The 18,317-nt window shown below is 44.4% G+C and overlaps 1 protein-coding gene and 1 long non-coding RNA gene across 14 annotated transcripts in view; one reads left to right on the top strand and one right to left on the bottom strand.

Annotated features, from left to right (window-relative positions):
- OSBPL3 (oxysterol binding protein like 3) overlaps positions 1-15,565 on the bottom strand; it is a 127,615-nt gene extending 112,050 nt beyond the window's left edge. For 2 of the 8 annotated variants that reach the window (XM_065665872.1, XM_065665879.1), the window contains exons 1-4: positions 15,386-15,565; positions 10,666-10,772; positions 10,212-10,264; positions 8,872-9,017 (exon numbers count right to left, since the gene is read on the bottom strand). The gene's annotated coding sequence lies outside the window, so the exon portion shown is untranslated. Of the gene's footprint in view, positions 1-8,871; positions 9,018-10,211; positions 11,694-14,881; positions 15,175-15,372 lie in introns of those variants that run through there. The other 6 variants (XM_065665871.1, XM_065665873.1, XM_065665875.1 and 3 more) reach the window with 6 other exon arrangements.
- Positions 15,566-15,718: 153 nt separating this feature from the next.
- The window catches only part of LOC136007725 (uncharacterized), a 35,709-nt gene continuing 33,110 nt past the window's right edge, over positions 15,719-18,317 (top strand). For all 6 annotated transcript variants that reach the window (XR_010609831.1, XR_010609828.1, XR_010609832.1 and 3 more), the window contains exons 1-2: positions 15,719-15,780; positions 16,439-16,577. This is a non-coding gene — a long non-coding RNA (uncharacterized LOC136007725). The remainder of the gene's footprint in view (positions 15,781-16,438; positions 16,578-18,317) is intronic.

Consider the following 18,317-nt stretch of genomic DNA (forward strand, 5'->3'; position numbering starts at 1 on the left):
GAATAAAAGTTTTAGTCAAAGCAGGGAAGTTTTGAAATAGTTTGTTAATGAGACACTTTGGGATAAAGCTCTCACTATTTTATGCTTGGCCACCTTACAAACAGGGATATACAAATGTATTGCCTGCAACAATTATTGAACATAAGTACCCAGGAACTCTCCAGTCCTGTGATGTATCAGTACAGCCTCTTTCAGCAGGAAGCCTTTACATACCACTTACCAATGTTATTATCGCTGATTTAATCTGGGCTGCAAACTGACATTGCTTTAATACTCTAAAGTTTCCATTCATAAGAAGAAATTACTTCAGCTTTACTCACATGAATGCATTTCTTTTGTGAATAAAACTTTGTTGGGTTTTTTGAAGGCATATTAACTTCAAAAAGTGGCAGATCAAGTCTGCTCTACTCTTTAGAATCTAAGTTTAGGCTACCAGAGATAAGTAGCTTCTACTACATCAATTCCAATAATGGAATTTGTTGATGTTTTCTTCTTGATTTCACGTAAACACTTTGCACGTCCATACCTTCCCAAAGATGATGACTGCAGTTTCCCAAGTTTTGGGCCTCAGATACACAGAAACGAGAGTTTCAGACCCTCCACTACACAGAGGAATCAGGGGGATCAGAACAGTTTTCTTCAATTCCCTTCTTCAACAACCCCAATCCAAGCAAAAGTCTAGCCAATCTATGCCCTGTGATTTTTGCTTGCATGTCTCCATTTCACAAAACATTCTTGCATGCAAATGCTCCAGTGGTGTTCACAAACAGCGATGAACAGTTTCCTAAGGTCACTTGCCTGTATTTGCTCGGAACATCCCCCATGATTTTCAAGGGACAAAAAAAAAACCAAAAAAACACAAGAAAGTAAAAAAAAAATCAGTTTGGTCAACCAGAATAAGAAGTGAGAATTAAAGTTAAGTACACTGATGCAAAAAAAAAAAAAAAAAAGAAAAAAATCTGATTTACCACCCTCTATACTTACATCCCTTACCGAATACTTCCTCTCAACTGTAGGTGCATTAGGGTAGGCTAATATAGAAGGTATGGTTTTATTAATAAAGTAACGCATAACAGATGCACAGGCTACACCTTTTCTTTTAAGTAACCGATTGCAAGGTTGAGCAAGTGGCAATGCACTTGCAGACTGTTAAGCAATAATATTAAGAATGAAAATCCCTCAAGAATTCAAGTTCTGCAAGATTTGAGCCCTGGGAGACAGGCCATAGCAAGAAAGGCAGTACACCTTTCTCATAGTCAGGAGACAAGCTTTTGTTTTTTTAGATTAGAAAATATGATTAACTTCACAGCAAGCAAAGATGACCCTTTTGCAGAAGGGCTCTGCAGACTGAACTACCATTTAATAGTCTGAGAAAACGAGAACTCTCAAACCAGAACTCTCCTCCTGCACTGAATAGAGTCTGTGTTTATGCTACCATTCTAGTTTCATTAATGTAAATAATGCAAGCTCATCTGGCAAGGAACATTTGTTAGTTCAATGTGAACTGTCATTATCTCTGGATTATCAAGACTGAAATGGCATCCACAGATAGGAAGGGAAACACGGATGTTATCAAATGCTGAGCTATACCTCTAATATGGTCAGAGGAGGCGGAGCTGGTCTGACACCAAAGGGGAAGAGCGGTTTTGGTAGGAGGCTTGCCAGGCTGGTCAAGAAAGCTTTAAACTAGATGTGTTGGGGGAGGCGAGCATCATTTCTTCTCAACACACCCAGTCAATTGCCAGCACCTATAATAAATGCTAGGAGTGATGCCGAATTATTTCAGCTGCTCCATTCAATAAGCCGGCTTCATTTGGAGCTTGGCTCAGATACCTCTATACAAAGGCCCATAGCATGGGGAACAAACAAGAGGAATTAGAGATGTGTGCATGTCTACCGGGATATGATATAATAGGCATCACAGAAACATGGTGGGATGGCTCCTATGACTGGAGTGCTGGAATGAAAGCTACAGGCTCTTTAGAAAAGACAGGCTCACAGATGAGGAGGGGGAGTTGCTATTTATGTCAGTGATAGGCTGGAGAGTATGGAACTCCGTCCGGAGACAGGTGAGCACTCAACAGAGTCTGTGCGTCAGGGTTAAAGGGAGAACAGCTATGGGAGACATTACTGTGGGGATCTGTTACAGACCGCCTGCTCAAGAGGACTCAGTGGATAAAGCGCTCTATAGACAGATAGGAACAGCCTCATGCTTGCAGGCCCTTGTTCTCATGGGTGACTTCAACCACCCTGACATCTGTTGGATGGATGGTACAGCCTGGCACAAGCAATCCAGGAGGTTCCTCGATTGTGTGGAAGACAACTTCCTTCTGCAAGTAATAGAGGAGCCAACAAGGAGAGGTGCCATGCTTGACCTTGTGCTCACCAACACGGAAGGGCTGCTTGGAAATGTGACGTTCCAGAGCAGCCTTGGTTGCAGCGATCATGAGATGGTCAAGTTTGAGATCCTCAGGACTGTGAGAAGAGTGTGCAGCAAGCTCACTGCCCTGGACTTCAGCAGAGCAGGCTTTGGCCTCTTCAGGAACCTGCTTAGTAAGGTTCCATGGGATATAGCCCTAGAGGGCAGGGGGTCCCAAGACTGTTGGTTGATATTCAAGGATAACCTGTTACAAGCTCAGGAGTGTTGCATCCCAACTAGAAGGAAGTGCAGCAGGAGGGCCAGGAGACCTCCTTGGATGGATAACAAGCTGCTGAGGAAATTTCAAAGATAAAATACAGCTTATAGAAGGTGGAAGCAAGGACAGAAGAATATAGGGATGTTGTCCGGGAAGCTAGGGACCAGGTTAGGAAAGCTAAGGCCCACTTAGAATTAAACTTGGCTGGGGATGTGAAAGATAACAGGAAGGGATTCTACAGGTACATAGCAAATAAAAGATAGACTAGGGACAATGTGGGATCTCTCCGGAAGTTATCAGGAGAACTGGCTACACAGGATTTGGAGAAGGCTGAGGGTGTTAATGACTCCTTTGCCTTGGTCTTCACTGGCAAATGCTCTGTCCACACCACCCAAGTCTTGGAAGGCAGACGCGGGGACTGTGAGAATGAAGACCTTGGGCCCACGGTAGGAGAGGATCTGGTTTGAGACCATATTAAGAACCTGAGTGTGCACAAGTCCATGGGACCTGATGAAATCCATCCACGGATCCTGAAGGAGCTGGTGAATGAAGTTGCTAAGCCACTGGCCATCATATTTGAAAAATCATGGCAGTCAGGTGAAGTTCCCAACGACTGGAAAAAGGGAAATATAACCCCCATTTTCAAGAAGAGGAAAATGGATGACCCAGGGAACTACAGACCAGTCAGTCTCACCTCTGTGTCTGGCAAAATCTTGGAGCACATTCTCCTGGAAGGCATGCTAAGGCACATGAAAAACACCAAGGTGCTTGGTGACAGTCAGAATGGATTCACTAAGGGCGAATCACACCTGTCCAGTTTGGTGACCTTCTAGGACAGGGCTACAGAACTGATGGATAGGGGCAAAGCAGTCAATGGCATCTACCTGGACTTGTACAGAGCATTTGACACTGTCTCACATGACATCCTTGTCTCTAAATTGGAGAGACATCAATTTGATGGATGGACCACTCAGTGGATAAAGAACTGGCTGGATGGCCGCATGCAAAGAGTTGTGGTCAAAGGCTCAATGTCCAATTGGAGACCAGTAACGAGTGGTGCCCCTCAGGGATCGGTGCTGGGATCGATCCTGTTCAACACCTTCGTTGATGATATAGACAGTGGGATTGAATGTGCCTTCAGCAAGTTTGCCGATGACACCAAGTTATGTTTGGTTGATGCACTGGACGGAAGAAATGCCATCCAGAGGAAATCTGACATGCCTGTGAGCTGGGCAGATGTCAACCTTATGAAGTTCAACTATGCCAAGTGCAAGGTTCTGCACCTGGGTCGGTGCAATCCCAGGCACAGCTACAGATTGGGCAGAGAAGAGATTCAGAGTGGCCCTGCGGAGGAGGACTTGGGGGTGTTGGTTGATGAGAAAATGAACACGAAACATCTTTGGTGTGCACTAGCAGCCCAGAAAGCCAACCGTATCCTGGGCTGCATCAAAAGGAGCGTGACCAGCAGTTTGAAGGAGGTGATCCTGCCCCTCTACTCTGCTCTTGTGAGACCTCACCTGGAGTATTGTGTGCAGTTCTGGTGTCCTCAACATAAAAAGGACATGGAGCTGTTGGAACAAGTCCAGAGGAGGGCCACGAGGATGATCAGGGAACTGGAGCAGCTCCCATACAAAGACAGGCTGAGAAAGTTGGGTCTGTTCAGTCTGGAGAAGAGAAGGCTGCGTGGAGACCTCATAGCAGCCTTCCAGTATCTGAGGGGGGCCTATAAGGATGCTGGGGAGGGACTATTCATTAGGGACTGTAATGACAGGACAAGCGGTAACAGGTTAAAACTTAAAAAGGAGAAGTTTAGATTAGATATAAGGAAGGAATTCTTTCCTGTTAGGGTGGTGAGGCACTGGAATGGGTTACTCAGGGAGGTTGTGAGTGCTCCATCCCTGGCAGTGTTCAAGGCCAGGTTGGACAGAGCCTTGGGTGACATGGTTTAGAGGGGGTTGGGACCAGATGATTTTAAGGTCCTTTCCAACCCTAGCTATTCTATGATACCAAGGTTTCCTAAGCATCTTCAGTAGGAAGCAGTCATCTCCATACACAAGCCCCAAAAACGTTTCCTAAAGTGAGAACACTGTCACTTCACAATACTGAAATGCAGCCACTGCTCTTCCACTGAATTGCTATGAAATTAAGAAAGCCAATTATTTAAAGAGATGGCTGACAATACAGCTAGAAATGGGAAGCTGCACCTTCAGTTCTCATCAAGCTAATCAATTAGGACTAAAAGCAGATTACTGAAGTCTGATAGATGAAAACAGTAATCTTGCGTGCATTTTAAAAAACCCAATGATGTCCCATTACTTGAAATTTGATCTTTTAAAATGCGAGACTGTCACCAGTAAGGGATCATCAGTACACCAGCATTTGCATGCACATAACATGGCAGAAGAAATTGACCTTCTGTACTTTTTTGTTCCTGTAATTAAAAAAAAAAAAAATAAAAATGCTACAAGTCACTGTTGTGGTTTAAACTACTGGTAAACCCAGGACAGTCACCCTCATCAAACACTACATTTTGCAGAAGTCTGACAATACTTTTTTTTCCTCCTTTATCTTTGAAAAGCAAACAAACAAAACCCCACAAGAAAATAAACAGTAAGCCTCATCTGCCAAAGTAACATCCCAGCAAGGGCTCTGCTGTTGATTTTCAAGTAGAAGTGTTGATCTTGCTGAACTTCAAAGAGTACAGTACAATACAGTATTATACACAGGAATATAAGCTGTGAAACTAAGTGTATGTGCATGTGTGTGCACAGAAGCCTATGATTCAGCCATCCTGTGGAAAACTTTAACATCTCTAAATCTGAAATGAAATTCCATATTGAATGAAGCATTATTTCAGCAGTGCATTTTTATTCTTACTCTAAGAAAAGGAATGTTAAAAAGCTTGCTTCAACAAAACAAACTGGACACAAGCTAAAAGTCAAAAACTTTATCCACAATAGCAATTCCCTACCTAAGTAAGTTCTCCTTTCCCAACAATTTGACATTCTGTAAGCACTGAGAGATACCTAGTAAGTGAGCCTTAGTTCTATACAGTTTATAAGTTCATCATAATGCCCTTCTGGTTCCAATGCCTCACAGATAAGACAGGTAGATTTGGAGGACAGTAACAAATCTGCAAACAAACTCAGAGATACAACTTTTATTTTTTGTTAAACAGGAAAGAATGAATGGGTTTGACACTTCCTGAATTTCAACAGATGTGGCAGTAGTGTAAAGCTCTGAATTGATACTTCCTAGCTAGGTCACTTACAGAAAAAAATATCACAGAATCACAGAATCACAGAATCCCAAGGGTTGGAAGGGACCTAAAAAGATCATCTAGTCCAACCCCCCTGCAAGAGCAGGGTAACCTACAGTACATCACACAGGAACTTGTCCAGGCGGGCCTTGAATATCTCCAGTGTAGGAGACTCCACAACCCCCCTGGGCAACCTGTTCCAGTGCTCTGTCACTCTTACAGTAAAGAAGTTCTTCCTGATGTTAACGTGGAACTTCCTATGTTCCAGTTTACACCCATTGCCCCTTGTCCTATCACTGGATATCACTGAAAAAAGCCTAGCTCCATCATCCTGACACCTACCCTTCACATATTTGTAAACATTGATGAGGTCACCCCTCAGTCTCCTCTTTTGCAAGCTAAAGAGACCCAGCTCCCTCAGCCTCTCCTCATAAGGGAGATGTTCCACTCCCTTAATCATCTTTGTGGCTCTGCGCTGGACTCCTTCAAGCAATTCCCTGTCCTTCTTGAACAGAGGGGCCCAGAACTGGACGCAATATTCCAGATGCGGCCTCACCAAGGCTGAGTAGAGGGGGAGGAGAACCTCTCTTGACCTACTAACCACTCCCTTTCTAATGCACCCTAAGATGCCATTTGCCTTCTTGGCCACAAGAGCACATTGCTGGCTCATGGTCATCCTCCTATCCACCAGGACCCCCAGGTCCCTTTCCCCTTCACTACTTTCCAGCAGGTCAACCCCCAACCTGTACTGGTACATGGGGTTGTTCTTCCCCAGATGCAAGACTCTACACTTGCCCTTGTTAAATTTCATCAAGTTTCTCCCCGCCCAACTCTCCAGCCTGTCCAGGTCTCGCTGAATGGCAGCACAGTCCTCTGGTGTGTCAGCCACTCCTCCCAGTTTTGTGTCATCAGCAAACTTGCTGAGGGTGCACTCAGTTCCCTCATCCAGGTCATTGATGAAAATATTAAACAGCACCGGTCCCAGCACCGACCCCTGAGGAACTCCACTAGTCACAGACCTCCAGCTAGATTCTGCGCCATTGACCACAACTCTCTGCCTTCTTCCTTTCAACCAGTTCTCGATCCACCTCACTACTTGATCGTCAAGCCCACACTTCCTTAGCTTATCTATGAGGATGCTGTGGGAGACAGTATCAAATGCCTTACTGAAATCAAGAAAAACTACATCTACCGCTCTACCCTCATCCCTCCACCTAGTCACTTCCTCATAGAAGGCTATAAGGTTGGTCATACATGACTTCCCCCTCATAAAACCATGTTGGCTGTTCTTAATGACCCCCTCATCCTTGATATGCCTAGTGATGGAGTCAAGAATAAGTTGTTCCATCATCTTTCCAGGGATGGAGGTAAGGCTGACCGGTCTATAATTACCCGGGTCCTCCTTCTTGCCCTTCTTATAGATTGGTGTGACCTTTGCCATCCGCCAATCCTCAGGCACCTCGCCCGTTTCCCACGACTTACCAAAGATGATGGAAAGTGGCCTAGCAATGACCTCCGCCAGCTCCCTCAGCATCCGTGGGTGCATTCCATCCGGACCCATCGATTTACAGATGTCCAGTTTGCATAGCTGATCCCTAACCCAATCCTCATCTACCAAAGCAAACTCCTCCTTTGTCCTGACTCCTTCTGGGGCTATAGAAATCCGGGGCCCTCGGGGAGAGTCTGCAGGAGTAAAGACAGAGGCAAAGAAGGCATTCAGCACCTCTGCCTTCTTTATATCCTCTGTCTCCAGGGTACCCACTTCGTTCAGCAGTGGGCCGCACCATTCAGTTAAGGAAGACACAAATCAGCCACACAACACTCTGGCATGATATTTTGCTCAACATCCAAACTTTACATTTCAATTCAGATCTGTTTTTTTGAGTGCAAGGTTAATAATAACACAGTAAAACCGCCCCTCATACCGAGGTCAGGAATCTAAATCCCAGTGTGTCTTAGCGCGTCCTAACAGTGGTACAGATACCACAGTGGTAGGCAAATGAAATGCAAGTCCACAACACATCTTAGCTGTCCATCATTTTATTCAATAAATAATGTTTATTGATTCTAGTAAGGGTACCATACTGAATTCACTTTTTAAAACACAGTAGCTTTCCTGCCAAAACATGACAAAGTCCTGTAGACCAACACCTAAATTCTTTTCCTTCCATTGTTTGGCCTTAATCAGAAAGCAAACAAGAAATTTAAAATCTTCCTAAACATGGTTGTTACTGTAGTTCAATTACAGGACTAGATTTAGCCTAGATTATACCTCTTCATATACAAATTGCTTGTTATCTGACCTTAGTATTGGCAAATTAGATAACCCCATAAGTTCTAGTTCTCTTTTATGTCTAGAAGTCAAATTCTGTCAAACACAACCAATCCTCCATAATAAGCCTATTCCAACAATGGTGCACCTTGTTGTATGAAAGGTGGCTGCTTACTGATGCAGTTAAGACCCAGAGAAGACTGGAGAAAAACACCAGGCTGGCTTTTCCAAAATCACTTCTAGATCTAATAGAGTTTGAAGAGCAAAGCTGCACTCCATTAAACTTCAAAATACATAGAAACATAGAATCATAGAATAGTTAGGGTTGGAAAGGACCTCAAGATCATCTAGTTCCAACCCCCCTGCCATGGCCAGGGGCACCTCACACTAAACCATCCCACCCAAGGCTTCATCCAACCTGGCCTTGAACACTGCCAGGGATGGAGCACTCACAACCTCCCTGAGTAACCCATTCCAGTGCCTCACCACCCTAACAGGAAAGAATTTCCTCCTTATATCCAATCTAAACTTCCCCTGTTAAAGTTTTAACCCGTTACCCCTTGTCCTGTCACTACAGTCCCTGACTACCAGAATTACCACAGAATGGTTGAAGTTGGAAGGGACCTCTGCAGGTCACCTGGTCCATCCAGCCTGCTCAGGCAGGGACACCTGCCCAGGACCACATCCAGACAGTTTCTGAATACCTCCAAGGAGAGAGTTTCCACAAGTTCTCCAGGCAGTCTGTGCCAGTGCTCGATCATGCTCACAGCGAGAAAAGTACTTCCTTACGTTCAGAGGGAACCTCCTGTTTTTCAGGGTCCACTGCCTCTGGAGCTGTCCTGTTACACATCTTAACAAATGACAAAACCATTATCAGAATTTTATCTTTTAAGGAAACTAAAAAGTGGCTGTTTTAAGCAATTTAACTAACCCTTTTAACAGTAACAGCAAGTAAGATGCAGTTCCGAGAAGTTTCCAAGACACAATAGCACCAGGCTAGAAGACAGAGCTTATTAACCATTCTTACTAGCAAAAACACCCCCAAAAGTTAAGAAGTTTTATCTTCAAGCATAGTCTTTGTAACACCTTTTGCTTGTTATTTTTGTTTCTTTATTCCATTACTGTTTACTTAATAAGCAAAAGACTTGTAATCTTTCAGCAATAATGCCAGTTCCAAATAGCCGATGTGTGCTAGGCAGCCCACTTCTTTTGAGGTGGTGAGATCACTGCTAAAAAAAAATATGGACTAGCAAGTTCTTGGAACATCTGCTATCTAAATGGCTGCATAGCTCCCAAGAACTGAGAGGTCATGTGCCACTGAGCGGCACAGACACAGATAAATCCAACTGCAGGTGGGAAATCCCACACAGCTACCAGACTGTAGAAAGGTCTCTCAGCAAGTACCAGCCTGCCTGCCTTCAGCAAGCAGCAAGGTAACAGGGAGTGAAGCTGAAAAAGCCACCACAAACTCCTACCATAGTCATCTTAACAAGCTAGCAAAGACTCAGTAGCCCACATCATTCAGAACTAGCTTCATCAGCTCCCCCGTATGCAAAGAGCAATCACTAACAGGTCTTCAGGATCCCCGTTGCTACTGATGATCTACACTTCGTTATTTTAAAGTGTTCAGGCAGTACTACAGAAGAGTAACAGACACTCACTGCTTCTTTTTAAGATATACAAGATAGTGACAGAAACACATTCATGGTGAAACTTCTTTCCTCCTCCCCCCCTACATTGTAAGTTGCACTTAAATTCACAGTTTATGCTGTCAAAGCTTTGTCTATGGAATCTCAGCACTCGTGTTTGTCACAAGCAAGGGATATAGAGAGAAACAATAGAACCATTCACTCTCCTTCAGAATACAGCATTTTATAAGACTATTAAATAAGTTTCTTTTCTAGCAATACAGTTGCAGCCAGCAACATGCAGTCCCAGGTGCCAGCATGAGCAAGATGTGTTATGCATCATGCTCAAGGGAGACACTGCTATTGTGCCTCGCAGCCTGAGGAAGCAGCAGAACTCTTCTGACAATGAAACTTACCACGGCTGGTTTCAAAGCTATCTGTTGTCACTGCAGACAGGACAGCAAAAGTCCTATGAAAGTAAGAATTGTACATTTCACTTGGGGAACTAAGAATACAAATAAACTCTATCCCTCTTTGAGGTTATTTTTCCAGCCACCCTGGAAAAGCAATTATCTCGGGAGAGAGTGAGACTCTCTTTTTAATGCAAGTGGTTGTCAAGACGGAAGAAAGTGGTGCCCAAAATCTGTATCCTACTCCACTCATATGAAAACCTGAAGGGCAGGACTTAACCTTCTGTAACAAGCAGAATTAACAATGACATAGATAGGCTTGTACACTGAGAAGGATAAAGTCTCCTGCACACACAGTTCTCTTGGTGATTGACAAGCTGCTTAGAAATAGTCTTCTGTGGTTAAAGCTACTCTCCAGGAAGAAACAAGTTAACAAGTAAGGCAAATGGGGTATACTCACACAGTCCTTCTTTATTGGAACCATTAAGACCAGGAGCTTCATTCACTTTCACCAGCAATTATACGAAAATGGAACAGACTGAAGTCAGAGCAGTAACAATGCATACACTGTGAACAGGAAAAGCATCCACAATCACAAGAAAAAGTGGCATTAAGTCTGATCTGAAAGTGACCTAAGTTATCGCCATAACAGATAGGAGATGACACTTGTGATAATAGACTTTTTGCAGTATCATCACAAGTGTTGATAACAAAATTGGCAGAAATTAAGATGAGGAAAGAGTATGAACTACATTCAGCCAGGGAAACATTTCCAACTTCTACCCTAGAAACATTAATCAGAGGATACAGCAAATAGCCAGAAAGCTTCAGGTTTTCCTAATGGCAACAAAAAGTCATTACTCAAATCCAACAGGTATCATTTTAGTAAACACAGAACAGTTATCAACACTGGTATAAACAAGGATTGGTTTCTCACCTTTACTATTTTGTATTGCTACCATCTCTGTTCAAAGAATAGAGTTATTTGAACAAGCAATGCATTACACCTGCAGCACAACATAGTACCTTTTCTTTTCCTGTGATTATTTTTCAGGTTTCACCTCAGCCAACATGCAGGCAGAATCTGAAGCCATCACTTTAAAAGTTGCTATTATGGAAGGATGAATCAAGAAAAAAATCTGCTTAATACCACATTCATGCATTACATTGGAAGGCAGAAAAAAGGGAATTGTGTTTGCACACCCATATTAACATGAGTGTCAAAGAAAACATCCAGCAAGAATAATTAAGTGTTGACATGGCAGCAGCTGTGTTTGCCAACCTAAATAGGATTCGGCCATCAAAACCCCACAACTTAAACACTAAAGAGGGAATCTTCAGTTCAAATACATGTAATTTAACAACTGGACTTTAAAGTGGTAAATCTAGAAACACCGATACATACCCAACTCTCGGTCAGACAAGGAACACAGAGCATGTCTAATATGCTATTCAGTGACTTCAAAGGAAGGATTTTTCAAGTTCAGCCTAAATTGTAAGAAAATTGAAAAGCAGTGCACAGAGATGCATAAAGAATCATAACCACAGCCTTCCTTCTGTGACTTACCAGATGTTATTAGGCAGCCACTATCTTTATCTCAGTCTGTCTTACAGCCAGATATACAATTGGTAAGTTTGGAGATCTCTTGAGCTAGAAACTCATGGCAATTCTCAATGCACTACTTCAGCTTAGGGCTTAGAGGTCAGTGAAAGTCACTTCTCACTCTTTTAACTTCCTCCTGTTACACATAACAGGGATTCCTGTCAAGTCACACTTATCAGTACTTCCCACAGAAAAAGATTCAAGAGCCATGTCTAGAATAGCTTCAGCCGAAGACTGTCAATCATCAGCAAAAAGGCATTGCAAAAATTGCTCAGCACCTGCTACATGAAAAGCAGCTCAACTCTATGTCTTTACACTTGTGGTTAGCATCACGGAGTGCCCAGACACGGAAATAAGATTAAGCACTGCCAAGCTCAGCGCTACACACCAACACGTGACTTCTGCTCTGAGGAGCTCGCACTGAGTCAGTGCTGCTCTGGCACACCAGGCAGGCAGGAGCTGAGCTGCACTGGGCTGCACTGGCTGAATACATTTCTCTGTCTCAGCTAGTGCTCAGTAAGAATACTTGCCGCTTTCACTAACAAGGCAGGTACCAGAATTGCCATTGAACCCATATTAAAAAAAAAAAACAAACAAAAAACAACTCTGATCATTTAACAATTATCTCAGTTGAGATACCCGAATACAGAAAATCATAGAGAATTTGTGCAAGTTTTGTGTTTTCTTCCTCTGCTGAGACTGTCCTCAAATTTATTTTTACTTCAAGCATCTTGCAACAATATGCCATAAGTTTCATATCGACAGAGCTCCAAAACCACTACCGCAACACTGCGCTAATTCATGTCATAACTTCATATATAATAGAATCTGCTATTTCTGAACATATGCACTACATGAAAGTCACAAGCAGCTTCAAGAACTTCGCATGAGCAACAAGCTAGAACAGATTGAAAGGAGGAGGAGTTATGGATATCCTGCCTCTCAGGATCAGACTCACAGCTGTGCTTTTCTTAGCTATTATGCTTCCAATTTTACCTAAATTGTCATATTCATTAGCATCAACGCCCACATCACTCGACCTTGAAGGCAGGCAGCAAACTTTGTTCTAAGGTAATTAACATTGAGGGTGTATGTTTCACATTAGCGGAATAAGGACAAGTACTCACAACAGGACAGAACGTTAAATACACAAAACCTCCTTGTCCTTCAGGTAAAGGAGAAACTAGAGCAACGTAACATGTGCTTTGAGGCACAATGTTCAAGAATTTACATACTTGTACCACAACTGACAGATTCAGGAAACCAAAACCATAATCTGTCCCCCAAAGAATACTGCTAGAACACAACCACAAACGCACAAGACAGACATGCAAATCGCAAAGAGCAGTGCTGGGTAAATTTTTTGACAGAAACATTAGTCCCAGTCTGGGGAGCTGTTTGCCGGAACTGACAATATCTGCAACCTATTTTCTGAAACTTGATACAGGAAAAGGCAATTAGATTCTCCTAGAAGTTTCTTCAGCTACCTTAGTAGTGGTGTACCACAGTATCTATCCCTCAGCCTTTTACCAGCAAAACTTTGAGCCTTTGGCGAGTCAAATCTTAACTGAAATCAATTGAGACTGACTTCAATAAGATCAAAATATGCTGATATAAATACTATGCTGCTTCTCACATATAAAAGTACCTCATGTCTGCATAGTCACGTATTCTGCTGCCTCATTCATCACGGCATCTTTTTAAAATGCACATTACAGCAAATAAGATTTAAGCCTAAAACATATTAGCAATTCATATAAGAGTTTCCTTTCAGTGGGAAGGCTTTCCTCATTTTGTAGCTAAAAGCACTGTTTATAGCAACTGAAAACTCAATTTTTCAATGAGTAACCATAAGATCCAAGACTGCCAGAGTAATGGCCTATTTCACTCTACTTCTACACAGCATGTAACAAGACCTCCAGAATGCAGCAAATGAAGGAAAGGCTGTCAGAGTGACATTCATCTGTTTATACCAGATGCAGTTTGAACTAGATCCAATATTCTTTACAATGACATACACACAGCTACTAAAATAAATAAGGTTTTGTATAAAATACAGTATGCTGACATTTGCAAAAGCGTCTGAGCCAGCCACGCATGCAGTGTTGCAATAACTGAGTCTCACCATCACTTCCTGCCCTTGGTGAACATGCTAGTAATTTCAGTCCAACCACAACTGTTCAGTGCACACGCATACACAGACAGCATCTCCAATCCCTAAAACAATCTAGATATTACAGAAAATGATAAGAGAGGAAATAAATGGGCCTAAGACTGTGCGCGGGGAGGGGGATATCAGGGTAAAGAAAAAAGAATAACGAATTGTGAATGCTATTGCTTTGGAAATAGACTAGGAGCCAAAGTGGAAAATATTTAGCTTAATCTATTGGCACTACACCCTAGGGAGCATTATTTCAGATTTATTTTCCTTTTACATTTCCAATAATAAAAAACAAAGTTCACAGAAATTAAAACTGTTGTTATCTATGGCTTTACAGAAGAAGTCCATGAAAACACCTGCTCTGAATACTGAAACCAGACTTACAAGCACTGTTGAAATTAACTGGAGTGAAACATTCTGAACTCTATCATTAATCGATGAAAGTCAAGAGATACAGAAACAACCAAGTGCTCCCTGTGTCCATTCTCAATAAAGTGCAGAAGGAAAATCACTATCACCAGCTTTAGAGGCCCAGCACAAAAATGTAAGGCACACATACTACCTTACAAGGAAAACTGAATTTGTTAAACGCCCTTTTCTCCAGCCATTCCAGATAAACTCCCTCATAAAAATAAATCAGCAAGTGCCAGTGAACTGCACCAAGCAGTTCTCGAGTAATGGAGTATTTAAATGCTCGTAATGCCTAATTTGTCCTCAAATGAAAACTAAATCAACCTTGAAACTGAAACGGCTAGACTTAATTAACCTATTTTCTTAAAGATGCGCGCAAGGAAAGGAAAGAACTAACTAAAACTGTGGCGTGCGTTTTTTACTTTGCACGCACACAGTCACAGACTGAGACGAGAGTGACAGCTCTGCAAACATGCCCAACATTTCCCAAGTTACGCTTACAGCCAGATCGGTTCGCCAGAGCGCAAAGCAACGGGGGAGCCCTGCCCTGGCCTCTTCCCTCCGGGAAAACCACTTCTTGGTGCCGGGGGTATCACAGCCAACCCGGAATCCGCTCCGTCCCGGTGCCACACGGCGCGAGTGACACGAACAGCGCGCAGCCCTCAGCAGCACCCTCCCGAAGCAGGAGAAGGTGTTTAAGTTGGCGGCCGCCCCTGAACAGCCGCGCGGGGCTGTAACCGGGTGGCAGGGACCCCCGATGGCCGCTGGAAGGGCTCTGCTGGCGGCGGGAGGGTAAGGCGCTGCAACGGCAACCGCCGCCAGCCCGCCCACGGCCCGGCCCGCAGGCGCCCTGGGCGCGAACCGGGCGAGAACGGTGCCTTTCGTGAGGTAAAGGCACACTTTACGCCCGTGCAGAGCTAGCGCCCCAGCGAGGGGAGGCACAACCGCCGCCAGCCCACCCGGGGGATACGCCCTGCCACGCCGCTTCCCACCTGAGCTCCTCACCTGCCGAGCTACCACCCGCCGGGCGCCTCCGCCATAGCCCGCGGGCACCTGCGCCCCGCAGCCGGGAGGAAGGAGTGGGACGGCAGCGGCAGCCGCAACCATGAAGAGCCGCCCGCTCCACCGGCGCCGGCCCGGGCGGGGGCGCGCGGAGCAGCACCTCTCTCCGCTTCGCCTTCTGGGGAGCGTCCACGAGCGGGGCTGGGGGCGGGACCGCCGCGCTTGATTGGCAGGGGCGCCTGCCAATGGGAAGCGCCTGCTCACCCTTTCGCCCCGCCCCCTGCATGCTAAGGAGGTGTTGTTGCGCCCGCCCGCCGGGCAAGGGGGTGTTTCCATGACGTCACGGGCAGCGCCTTGCGGGCAGGTGGGGCGCGGTCGCGGAGGGGGCGCGGGCTGAGGTGAGGCGGAGCTCAGAGGCGGCTGGGGCGCGGTGCGGTGCGGTGCGGTGCGGTGCGCGGGGGAGCTGGTGGCGAGGCGCGGAGCTAATCCCGTGTTGTCCCCGCGGGAGCCTCGGGGCAGGGGGGGGCGGGGGCTCCCTCAGCCGCTCCCGCCCGAGGGCGCGGTTTGCCCTCCCCGTCGGGGCGAAGTGCGAGCGGCCGCCGCCGGAGAGGGCTTGTTGCGGAGTCGGCTGACCCGCAGCGGCCTGACGGGATCAGCGGGCGAGGAGCGCTCCCCTCACCCTGCTTTGCTCGCCCCCTCGGGAAGGGCTCCCCGGGGGGAGGGGAACACCCCTTCCCGCCCCCTCGCTTCCTAAAATTAGCGTGTTCCTCCGAGTCGTATTTAAAAAGAAACGACTTGAATGACTAATTGGATCCAAGCCGTTAGAAGCGCTCTGGACTGCTTCCACGAGCCCTTTAATGTGTGTGCTAAATCTTTCCAGAATCGTTAGTGCTTGTGAGGATGTAGACGGGATGTGACCTGGCACACAATTCGCACAGGTTTTATTTACAAAGTGTGATTTAATCCATACTTGGAAGAAAGGGAGGGGGGCGGGAAGAACCACCCTGTTTTCTCTCCTCAGCCTCATGTGCCCAGAACTGATCACCTGCTTTTCAGTTCCATTCAGAACTCGGTGCTTTTCTCAGCTGGAATGATTATGGGAAACAGAAACCCTTTTCAGCATGTATACCATTCATACTGCATTAGAGAAGAGCAGAAGCACTTGGAAAAGCAAGCTGGAGTGACATCCCAAAAGGTAGGGAGGGTGTTAATGGATGAGAACTTGTGGTAGCATAATCCAGGAGTAAAGCTGTACGTTCAGTTTTGACTTAAATCTTATAGGGGGGTGAGAGACACCAAGTGTGTTAAGAACACTATCCAGCAGAGGTTTCCCAAACCATAGACACCAAAGGGACCCAAGCACCCTGAATGTCTCTTTCAGAGCTGGCCTAGGTGCTATTACAGCAGAGAGGGCTTCTATTGCCTTTGCTGCTGTCTGTAGGCATACAGTCTGCTGACAACTTGAGGTGCTGTTGACACAATTAAAACTCAAGTAATGATGTTTTGGTCAGCATCAAACAACAAAGTCAATGAAAGCTAACAGAAGCAGTCTTCTGATTATATTGTTTAGTGTAGTTTCAGATTGCTGCTGTATGGGAATTCAGGCATTGCCCAGAGGTGTTTATCACAGTAGCTTATAGCAATTCCTTATGTTTCAGGTTTTATGGAAGTTTGGTTTTATAAGTACAAGTTTTAGGACAAAATTAACACTATCCTTTTAAAGAGTGCAGTTGTTGAACTAAAGGCACCAAATAGCCTGCAGCAGCAAAAAAGAATATGTAGGCAACTGGAATATGTTGATGGTACACATTTCTAGGGATTGCATGATATAGTAACACACTGTTAGGTAAGAGTATGTGTCCTATGCATGTATGGCCTGTTCCAGCTCCCACTGAAACCCAGCTCAGGTCACCTCTTGATTTGGAAAGGAACTGGGTGGTTCCCTGAGGATGTACAGTCTCCAGGCCCTGCAACAAAAAAGAAACAAAGCAGAAATTAAATTATCTTCCAGTCCACAATCTCCATCTTGAATCCTGCTGTGTAGATGTTACACTTTGAGATTCCTGAAGCATTTAGGACACGTGCTGTTCCTGTATTCATCACAGCAAAAAAACACGGACTGAGCACATTTCTGGGCTATATGAAATTATTTTACTGAAGTTATATTAGGAAGGAGTTTGATCTTTCTGTGGATTTAGGGCTTTATTTTCTTTTGTTCTGCTCTTCTGTTAAACAGAAACAATGAAAATATATTGGAATGCTGCCTTTTCCTGGGCTAAAGAAAGTTTATAAATAAATTAATAAGCAGCCCCTTGAGCCCTTTTCTTTTGTTAGAAAATCAACAGGCAGAGAAATAGGGACAGTCTGTTAACTGAGATGCCAAAATATGACACGGTTCTACACATCAGAGGAAATGTATAGGCAGAAAGCCTCTGTCTGAATATAGATTGCTGTTTTTCCTTCTTAATAGATCCATCAACACAAATCCATCCGGTTTATGATAGTAAAAGGAAGGTGGTTAGGGTGTTCCTCAGCACCATGCACTTAACCTTCAATTTATCCTTGCTCTTTGGTTTTTCTGTTCTGATTGATGGAGCCTTATGACACTGTAATCTTCCCAGAGCTATTAAGCACAGGAACTCCATTCTGCATAATCCAACAGGTATTTTTTTAATTCAGTTTGCCTTTGATCTAATATAATTCAGACTTAAATTACATGGTCTGAATGAAAACTCTACCACTATGTGTGTTCTTTTAGCTTGCTCTTTACTGTGGTTTTGTAAAGACAGTTCACAATAATGTTTCCAGTGCTGCAATGAAAGGGATTGTCTTTTGATTTCCAGGTTTTGTTTTAATTAAGAGGTGAAAATAATTACTGCATCTCTGTTGAACTTGAAGACATGCAATGATGTTTCATGTTTAAGTAATCTTGTTC

Source organism: Lathamus discolor, chromosome 2, assembly GCF_037157495.1.
Source record: "Lathamus discolor isolate bLatDis1 chromosome 2, bLatDis1.hap1, whole genome shotgun sequence".
NCBI classification, from domain to species: Eukaryota; Metazoa; Chordata; class Aves; order Psittaciformes; family Psittacidae; genus Lathamus; species Lathamus discolor.